Raw genomic sequence first — 13,772 nt, forward strand, 5'->3', positions numbered from 1 at the left:
ACACACACTCACGCAGGCACACTCACTCACACTCTCACACACACTCTTACACACACACACACTCTCAAACTCCCACTCACACACATTCTCTCACAGACACACACTCACAGAGACACACTCACAGACACACCCTCTAGCTCACACACACTCACACCCACAAACATTCTCACTGACACACACACACTCACACTTACAATCATATGCACACACTCAAGCACACACTCTCACAGATGCTCACTCAGTCACACAAGCACACACTCACTCACACACTTACGCATGTACACTCACACACACACACTCACTCACGCATGCATCTTCACACACACTCACACACACTCACACTCACACACGCACACTCACACACACACTCACTCACTCACACACTCACACAGGCACACTCACACTTACTCGCACACTCTCTCTTACACACACAATCACACACAGACTCACTCACACACACACACTCACGCACACACACTTTCACATACTCTCACACACCCTCACACACTCTCACACACACACTCTCTCACACACACACTCACACACACACACTCACACAGACTCTCTCACACACACTCTCTCACAGACACACTCACAGACACATGCACTCTCTCTCACACACACACACTCACACAGGCACACTCACTCACACTCTCACACACACTCTTACACACACACAAACACTCTCACACAATACTCTCACACTCACACTCTCACACACACTCTCTCACAGACACACACTCACAGACACACCCTCTAGCTCACACACACACTCTCACTCACACACACTCTTGCTCACACACAAACACTCACACAGACACACTCACAAACACACTCACAGACACACACAGTCTCTCTCACACACACACTGACACAGACAATCTCACACACATTCACACACACTCACAAACACAGACACTCTCACACACACTCTCACAGAATCTCTCACAGACACACACTCACACACACTCACAGACACAAACACTCTCACGCACACTCACACACACTCACAACACACACTCACACACTCTCACGCACACACTCTCACACAAACTCTCATAAACACTCTCACAAACACTCTCACACTCACACTCAGACACTCTCTCTCATACACACACTCTCACATTTACACTCACACTCACACACTCACACTCACTCTCTCTCACACACACTCTTACACACACACTCTCACGCACACTCTCGCACACACTCTCTCTCACACACTCTTACACACATTCTCACACACCCTCTCACACACACTATCACAAACACTCTCTCACACACTCTCACACATACTCTCACACACACTCTCTCTCACACACACACTCTCACAAACACTCTCACACTCACACTCAGACACTCTCTCACACACACACACTCACACTTACACTCACACTCACACACACTCACTCTTTCTCACACACACTCTTCATCACACACTCTCACTCACACTCTCACACACAATCTCGCACACACTCTCTCTCACACACTCTTACACACACTCTCACACAACCTCTTACACACACTATCACAAACACTCTCACACACACTCTCACACATACTCTCACTCACACTCTCTCTCACACACACACTCACACACACACACACACACAATCACATAAACACTCTCACAAAAACTCTCACACACACTCTCACAAAAACACACACACACTCACACACAAACTCACACTCACACACACACATTCACACTCACACACTCACACACACTCACAAACACACTAACACACACTCACTCACAATCGCACTCACACTCACACACACACACACTCATTCACAAACACTGTCACACATTCACACACACTCTCTCACAGAAACCCTCTCACAGACACTCACGTACAGACACACACTCACAGACACACTCTCGCTCACACACATTCTTTCTCACACACACTCTCACTCACGCACACAATCTCACTCACTCACACAAACACGCTCACACACACACACACTCACACTAACACACACACTCTCACACACTCACACACACACAATCACATTCACTCACTCACACATGCACACTCACTCACTCGCACACTCACACATGTACATTCACACATACAAACTCAAGCACACACTCACACTCACACTCACACACTCACATTCACACACTCTAACACACACTCTCACATACTCTCACACACACACTCTCTCACACACACACACTCACACACACACACTCACACACACTCTCTCACACACACTCTCTCACAGACCCACACTCACAGACACATGCACTCTCTCACACACACACATTCACGCAGGCACACTCACTAACACTCTCACACACACTCTTACACACACACACACTCTCACACTCACTCTCACACACATTCTCTCACAGACACAAACTCACAGACACACACTCACAGACACACCCTCTAGCTCACACACACACTCTCACACACACTCTCACTCATACACAAACACTCACACTCACACTCACATGCACACACTCACACACACACTCTCTCACACACACACACACTCACTCACACATGCACACAATCACTCGCACACTCACGCACATACACTCATGCATTCACACTCACGCACATACACTCACACAGGCACACTTATGGACGCACATTCACACACACTCATACACACACACTCTCACACACACTCTCCCACACACACTCACACAACCTCTCACACACACTCTCACACACTCTCAAACACACTCACACATGCAAACTCACACACGCACACTCACTCACACACTCATACAAGCACACTCACACTCACTCGCACACTCTCTCAGACACACACACTCACAGTCACACACACACATGCACACACTCACTTGCACACTCACGCACATACACTCATGCATGCACACTCACGCACATACACTCACACACGCACACTCATGCACGCACATTCACACACACACACACACACTCTCACACACACTCTCTCACAGACACACACCCTCTCACACACTCTCAAACACACTCACACATGCAAACTCACACACGCACACTCACTCAATCACACACTCATAGAAGCACACTCACAGACACACTCTCTCAGACACACACTCACAGTCACACACTCATACACACACACACAAATGCACACACACTCACGCACACACACTTTCACATACTCTCACACACTCTCACACACACACTCTCACACACACACACTTACGCAGGCACACTCACTCACGCATACTCGCTGGCTTGCACACTCACACAAACTCACACACTGTCACACACACTCTCACACACACTCTCCCACACACACTCACACAACCTCTCACACACACTCTCACACACTCTCAAACACACTCACACATGCAAACTCACACACGCACACTCACTCGCACACTCATACAAGCACACTCACACTCACTCGCACACTCTCTCAGACACACACACTCACAGTCACACACACACATGCACACACTCACTTGCACACTCACGCACATACACTCATGCATGCACACTCACGCACATACACTCACACGCACACTCATGCACGCACATTCACACACACACACACACACTCTCACACACACTCTCTCACAGACACACACCCTCTCACACACTCTCAAACACACTCACACATGCAAACTCACACACGCACACTCACTCAATCACACACTCATAGAAGCACACTCACAGACACACTCTCTCAGACACACACTCACAGTCACACACTCATACACACACACACAAATGCACACACACTCACGCACACACACTTTCACATACTCTCACACACTCTCACACACACACTCTCACACACACACACTTACGCAGGCACACTCACTCACGCATACTCGCTGGCTTGCACACTCACACAAACTCACACACTGTCACACACACTCTCACACACTTAAGCACTCTCACACACAAACACTCTCTCACAGACACACACCCACAGACACCCACTCACAGAATCACACTCACAGACACACACACTCACACACAATCTCACACAGACACAATCACACAAAGACTCTCACAAACACTCTCACAAAAACTCTCACACACACTCTCACAAAAACACACACTCACACACCCACACTCACACACTCACACATTCACACTCACACACTCACACATAATCACACACTCACCCACACTCACAAACACACTAACACACACTCACTCACACTCACATTCACACACCCTCTCAATCATTCACACACACTGTCAAACATTCACACACTCTCTCACAGAAACTCTCTCTCAGACACTCACTTACAGATACACACTCACAGACACACTCTCGCTCACACACACTCTTTCTCACACATACTCTCACTCACACATACTCTCACACTCATACTCTCACTCACTCACACTCAAACAAACACACTCACACACACACTCACACTAACACACACACTCACACACACACAATCATATTCACTCTCTTACACATGCACACTCAGTCACTCGCACACTCGCACATGCACATTCACACATGCAAACTCATGCACCCACACACTCACTCACACTCACACACGCATGCTCACACACTCTAACACACACTCTCACATACTCTCACACACACACTCACACACACACAATCATATTCACTCTCTTACACATGCACACTCAGTCACTCGCACACTCGCACATGCACATTCACACATGCAAACTCATGCACCCACACACTCACACACACACACTCACACACACTCTCTCACACACACTCTCTCACCGAGACACACTCACAGACACATGCACTCTCTCACACACACACACACACACTCACACAGGCACACTCACTAACACTCTCACACACACTCTTACACACACACACTCTCACACTCACTCTCACACACAATCTCTCACAGACACAAACTCAGAGACACACACTCAAGACACACACTCACAGACACACCCTCTAGCTCACACACACTCTCTCACACACACTCTCACTCACACACACCCACTCTCACTGACTCACACAAACAGTCACACACACACACACACTTACACTAACACGCACACTGTCACACACTCACACACACACAATCACATTCACTCACTCACACATGCACACTCACTCACTCACACTCTCACACATGCAAACTCACGCACACACAGCCACTCACACTCACACACTCACACTCACACACTCTAACACACACTCTCACATACACTCACACACACACTCTCTCACACACACACTCACACACACACACTCACACACACTCTCTCACACACACTCTCTCACAGACACACACTCACAGACACATGCACTCACTCACACACAAACACTCACACAGGCACACTCACTAACACTCTCACACACACTCTTACACACACACACACTCTCACCTCACTCACACACATTCTCTCACGGACACACACTCACAGACACACACTCACAGACACACACTCACAGACACATGCACTCGCTCACGCACACACACTCACGCAGGCACACTCACTAACACTCTCACACACACTCTCTCAGACACACACACTCTCACACACTCTCAAACACACTCACACAAGCAAACTCACACACGCAGACTCCCTCACTCGCACACTCATACAAGCACACTCACACACACTCACAGTCACACACTCACACACACACTCTCACACTCACTCTCACACACATTCTCTCACAGACACACACTCACAGACACACACTCACAGACACACACTCACAGACACACCCTCTAGCTCACACACACTCTCTCACACACACCCTCACTCATTCACACACACTCACACACTCACTCACACGCACACACTCACACACACACTCTCACACACACACACACACTCAGACACACATGCACACACTCACTCGCACACTCACACATGCACACTCATGCACGCACATTCACACGCACTCACACACACACACTCTCACACACACTCTCTCACAGACACACACGCTCTCACACACTCTCAAACACACTCACACACGCAAACTCACACATGCACACTCACTCACTCGCACACTCATACAAGCACACTCACACTCACTCGCACACTCTCTCAGACACACACACTCACAGTCACACACTCACACACAAACACTCACACACACACACATGCACATAAACTCACGCACACACACTTTCACATACTCTCACACACTCTCACACACACAGACTCACACAGGCACACTCACTCACGCACACTCACTAGCTTGCACACTCACACAAACTCACACACTGTCACACACACTCTCACACACACTCTCACACACTCATGCACTCGCACACACAAATACTCTCTCACAGACACACACCCACAGACACACACTCTCAAACACAAACTCACACAGAAACAATCACACAAAGACTCTCACAAAGACTCTCACAAATACTCTCACACACACTCTCACAAAAAACACACACACTCACACACACACTCACACTCACACACTCACACACACACATTTACGCTCACACACTCACACTCACACACACACACACTCCCACACACTCACAAACACACTAACACACACTCACACTCACACTCTCATTCACACACACTCTCACTCATTCACACACACTGTCACACACTCACACACACTCTCTCATAGAAACTCTCTCACAGACACTCACTTACAGACACACACTCACAGACGCACTCTTGCTCACACACACTCTTTCTCACACACACTCTCACTCACACACACGCTCACTCACACAGACTCTCACTCACTCACACTCACACAAACACACTCACACATGCACACACACGCACACACACTTTCACATTCTCTTACAAACTGTCACACACTGCCACACACGCACTTCACACACACACAATCACACAGGCACACTCACTCACGCACACTCACTAGCTTGCACACTCACACAAACTCACACACTGTCACACGCACTGTCACACACACTCTCACACACTCACGCACTCACACACAAACACTCTCTCACAGACACACACCCACAGACACCCACTCACAGACACACACTCACAGACACACACTCTCACACACAAACTCACACAGACACAATGACACAAAGACTCTCACAAACACTCTCACAAAAACTCCCACACACACTCTCAAAAAAACGCACATGCCACTCACAAACACACTCCCACTCACAAACTCACACATTTGCACTCACACACTCACACTCACACACACTCACAAACACACTAACACACACTCACTCACACTCACATTCACACACACTCTCACTCATTCACACACACTGTCACACACTCACCCACACTCTCTCACAGAAACTCTCTCACAGACACTCACTTACAGACACACACTCACAGACACACTCCCACTCACACACACTCTTTCTCACACACACTCTCACTCACACACACGCTCACTCACACACACTCTCACTCACTCACACTCACACAAACACACTCACACACACACACACACCCACACTAACACACACACTCTCACACACACAATCACATTCACTCTCTCACACATGCACACTCAGTCACTCCCACATTCGCTCATGCAAATTCACACATGCAAACTCACGTACACACACACACACTCACACTCGCACACGCACACTCACACACACTAACACACACTCTCACATAGTCTCACACACACACTCTCTCACACACGCTCACACACACACACTCACAAAGTCTCTATCACACACACTCTCTCACAGACACACACTCACAGACACATGCACTCTCTCACACACACACACTCACACAGGCACATTCACTAACACTCTCACACACACTCTTACACACACACACACTCTCACACACAATCCCTCACAGACACACACTCTCAGACACACACTCTCTCACACACACACTTTCTTTCACACACACACTCACACACACACTCACCCACACACACACACACACTCACAATCACACACTTGCACCCACCCACACACTTACACTCACACAATCACACACACACACACACACTAACACCCACTCACACACATTCACAATCACACACACACACACACACTCTCACACACACTAGCACTCACACACTCACGCACTCACACACACTCTCTCACAGAAACTCTCTCACAGACACTCACTTACAGACACACACTCACAGACACACTCTCGCTCACACACACTCTTTCTCACACACACGCTCACTCATACACACTCTCATTCACTCACACTCACACAAACACACTCACACAGTCACACACTCACACACACACACACACACATGCACATACACTCATGCACACACACTTTCACATTCTCTCACACACTGTCACACACACACTTCACACACACACAATCACACAGGCAGACTCACTCACGCACACTCACTAGCTTGCACACTCACACAAACTCACACACTGTCACACTCACTGTCACACACACTCTCACACACTCACGCACTCACACACAAACACTCTCTCACAGACACACACCCACAGACACCCACTCACAGACACACACTCACAGACACACACTCTCACACACAAACTCACACAGACACAATCACACAAAGACTCTCACAGACACTCTCACAAAAACTCTCAAACACACTCTCACAAAAACGCACATGCCACTCACACACACACTCACACTCATACACTCACACAATTACACTCACACACTCACACACACACACTCACAAACACACACTCACTCACACTCACATTCACACACACTCTCACTCATTCACACACACTATCACACACTCACACACACTCTCTCACAGAAACTCTCTCACAGACACTCACTTTCAGACACACACTCACAGACACACTCTCGCTCACACACACTCTTTCTCAGACACACTCTCACTCACACACACGCTCACTCACACACACTCTCACTCACTCACACTCACACAAACACACACACACACACACACCCACACTAACACACACAATCACACACACTCACACACACACAATCACATTCACTCACTCACACATGCACACTCAGTCACTCGCACACTCGCACATGCAAATTCACACATGCAAACTCATGTACACACACACTCACATTCACACACGCACACTCACACTCTAACACACACTCTCTCACACACACTCTCACACACACACACTCACACAGTCTCTATCACACACACTCTCTCACAGACACACACTCACAGACACATGCACTCTCTCACACACACACACTCACACAGGCACACTCACTAACACTCTCACACACACTCTTACACACAAACACACACTCTCACACTCACTCTCACACACATTCTCTCACAGACACAAACTCACAGGCACACACTCACAGACACACCCTCTAGCTCACACACACTCTCTCACACACACTCTCACTCACACACACACACTCACATCACACACTCACACACACACTCTCACACACACACTCACTCACACATGCACACACTCACTCGCACACTCACGCACATACACTCATGCATGCACACTCACGCACGTACACTCACACATGCACAGTCATGCACGCACATTCACACTCACTCACACACACACTCTCACACACATTCTCTCACTGACACACACCCTCTCACACACTCTCACACATACTCACACACACACACACGCAAACTCACACACGCACACTCACTCACACACTCACAGAAGTGCACTCACACTCACTCGCACAGTCTCTCAGACACACACACTCACAGTCACACACTCACACACACTCTGACACACACACACACACATGCACACACACTCACGCACACACAGTTTCACATACTCTCACACACTGTCACATACTCTCACACACACACTCTCGCACACATTCACTCACAGACACACACTCTCAGACACACACCCTCTCACACACACATTTTCTCCCACACACACACTCACACACACACTCACCCACACACACAGACACACACACACACTCACAAACACACAATCACACATAAACACTCTTACACACACACTCACAAAAACACACACACAATCATACACACACACTCACAATCACACACTCGCACCCACACACACACTTACACTCACACAATCACACACACACACACTAACACCCACTCACACACATTCACAATCACACACACACACTCACACACACACACACACACTCACACACACACTTGCACTCACACACTCACACACACACTTGCACTCACACTCACACACTCACACTCACACACTCACACACACTCACACACACACTGACACACACTCACACTCACTGACACGCACTCACACACACTCACTCTCACACACACACACACACTCACTCACTCGCAAACACTCTCTCACACGCCCTGACACACACCCTCTCACACACGCTCTCTCACACACTCTCTCTCACACACACTCTCTCTCACAGACTCACACACTCACACAAACACACTCACACACAAACACTCACACTCACACACACACTCACTCACTCACTCGCACACTCATGCATGCACACTCACACACACTCGCACACACACTTACACACACTCTCACACTCACACACACACACACACGCACACTCACACAAGCACACTCACACTCACTCGCACAGTCTCTCAGACACACACACTCACAGTCACAAACTCACACACACTCTGACACACACATACACACACACATGCACACACACTCACGCACACACAGTTTCACATACTCTCACACACTCTCACACACTCTCACACACACATTCTCACACACATTCACTCTCAGACACACAATCTCAGACACACACTCTCACACACACACTTTCTCTCACACACACACTCACACACACACTCAAACACGCACACACACACACACACACACACACTCACAAACACACAATCACACATAAATACTCTTACACACACTCACAAAAACGCACACACACAATCACACACACACTCACAATCACACACTCGCAACCACACACACACTTACACTCACACAATCACACACACACACACACTAACACCCACTCACACGCATTCACAATCACACACACACACTCACACACACACACACACTCACACATACACACTAGCACTCACACACTCACACACTCACACACACACTCGCACTCACACTCACACACTCACACTCACACACTCACACACACTCACACACACACACTAACACACACTCACACTCACTCACACACACTTACTCTCACACACACAAACACTCACTCACTCGCAAACACACTCTCACATGCCCTGAAACACACCCTCTCACACACTCTCTCTCACATACACTCTCTCTCACACAGACTCACACACTCACACAAACACACACACACACTCACACACAAACACTCACACACACTCACTCACTCACTCGCATACTCATGCATGCACACTCACACACACTCGCACACACACTTACACACACTCTCACACTCACACACACACACACACGCACACTCACACATGCACACTCACTCACTCTCTCACACACACTTACACACACACATTCACTCTCACACACTCTCCCACACAAACTCACACAACCTCCCACACACACTCTCACACACTCTCAAGCACACTCACACACGCAAACTCACACACGCACACTCACTCACTCGCACACTCATACAAGCACACTCACACTCACTCACACACTCTCTCAGACACACACACTCACAGTCACACACTCACACACACACACTCACACACACACACACATGCACACACACGCACACACACATACTTTCACATACTCTCACACACTCACACACACGCTCACACACACACTCTCACACACACACACTCACACAGGCACACTCACTCACGCACACTCACTAGCTTGCACACTCACACAAACTCACACACTGTCACACACACTCTCACACACACTCTCACACACTCACACACTCTCACACACAAATAGTCTCTCACAGACACACACCCACAGACACACACTCTCATACACAAACTCACACAGACACAATCACACAAAGACTCTCACAAACACTCTCACAAAAACTCTCACACACACTCTCACAAAAAAACACACGCACTCACACACACACTCACACTCACACACTCACACATTTACACTCACACACTCACACCCACACACTCACACTCACACACACTCACAAACACACTAACACACACTCACACTCTCATTCACACAGACTCTCACTCATTCACACACACTGTCACACACTCACACACACTCTCTCACAGAAACTCTCTCACAGACACTCACAGACACACACTCACAGACACACTCTCGCTCACACACACTCTTTCTCACACACACTCTCACTCACACACACGCTCACTCACACACACTCTCACTCACTCACACTCACACAAACACACTCACACAGTCACACACTCTCTCTCACACACACACACACATGCACACACACTCACGCACACACACTTTCACATTCTCTCACACACTGTCACACACTGTCACACACACACTTCACACACACACACTCACACAGGCAGACTCACTCACGCACACTCACTAGCTTGCACACTCACACAAACTCACACACTGTCACACTCACTGTCACACACACTCTCACACACTCACGCACTCACACACAAACATTCTCTCACAGACACACACCCACAGACACCCACTCACAGACACACACTCACAGACACACACTCTCACACACAAACTCACACAGACACAATCACACAAAGACTCTCACAGACACTCTCACAAAAACTCTCAAACACACTCTCACAAAAACGCACATGCCACTCACGCACACACTCACACTCATACACTCACACAATTACACTCACACACTCACACACACACACTCACAAACACACTAACACACACTCAATCACACTCACATTCACACAAACTCTCACTCATTCACACACACTATCACACACTCACACACACTCTCTCACAGAAACTCTCTCACAGACACTCACTTTCAGACACACACTCACAGACACACTCTCGCTCACACACACTCTTTCTCACACACACTCTCACTCACACACACGCTCACTCACACACACTCTCACTCACTCACACTCACACAAACACACTCACACACACACACACCCACACTAACACACACAATCACACACACTCACACACACACAATCACATTCACTCACTCACACATGCACACTCAGTCACTCGCACACTCGCACATGCAAATTCATACATGCAAACTCATGTACACACACACACACTCACACTCACACACGCACACTCACACACTCTAACACACACACACACACGCAAACTCACACACGCACACTCACTCACTCGCACACTCACACAAGCACACTCACACTCACTCGCGCAGTCTCTCAGACACACACACACACATGCACACACACTCACGCACGCACAGTTTCACATACTCTCACACACTCTCACACACACACTCTCACACACATTCACTCACAGACACACACTCTCAGACACACACTCTCTCACACACACACTTTCTCTCTCACACACACACTCACCCACACACACACTCACAAACACACAATCACACATAAACACTCTTACACACACACTCACAAAAACACACACACACAATCACACACACACACTCACAATCACACACTCGCACCCACACACACACTTACACTCACACAATCACACACACACACACTAACACCCTCTCACACACATTCACAATCACACACTCACTCTCACACACACACACACTCACTCACTCGCAAACACTCTCTCACACGCCCTGACACACACCCTCTCACACACTCTCTCTCTCACACACTCTCTCTCACACACACTCTCTCTCACACAGACTCACACACTCACACAAACAGGCACACACACTCACACGCAAACACTCACACTCACACACACACTCACACTCACACACTCACACATTCACACTCACACACTCACGCACTCACTC

This window comes from Carcharodon carcharias, chromosome 22, assembly GCF_017639515.1.
Source record: "Carcharodon carcharias isolate sCarCar2 chromosome 22, sCarCar2.pri, whole genome shotgun sequence".
NCBI lineage: Eukaryota > Metazoa > Chordata > Chondrichthyes > Lamniformes > Lamnidae > Carcharodon > Carcharodon carcharias.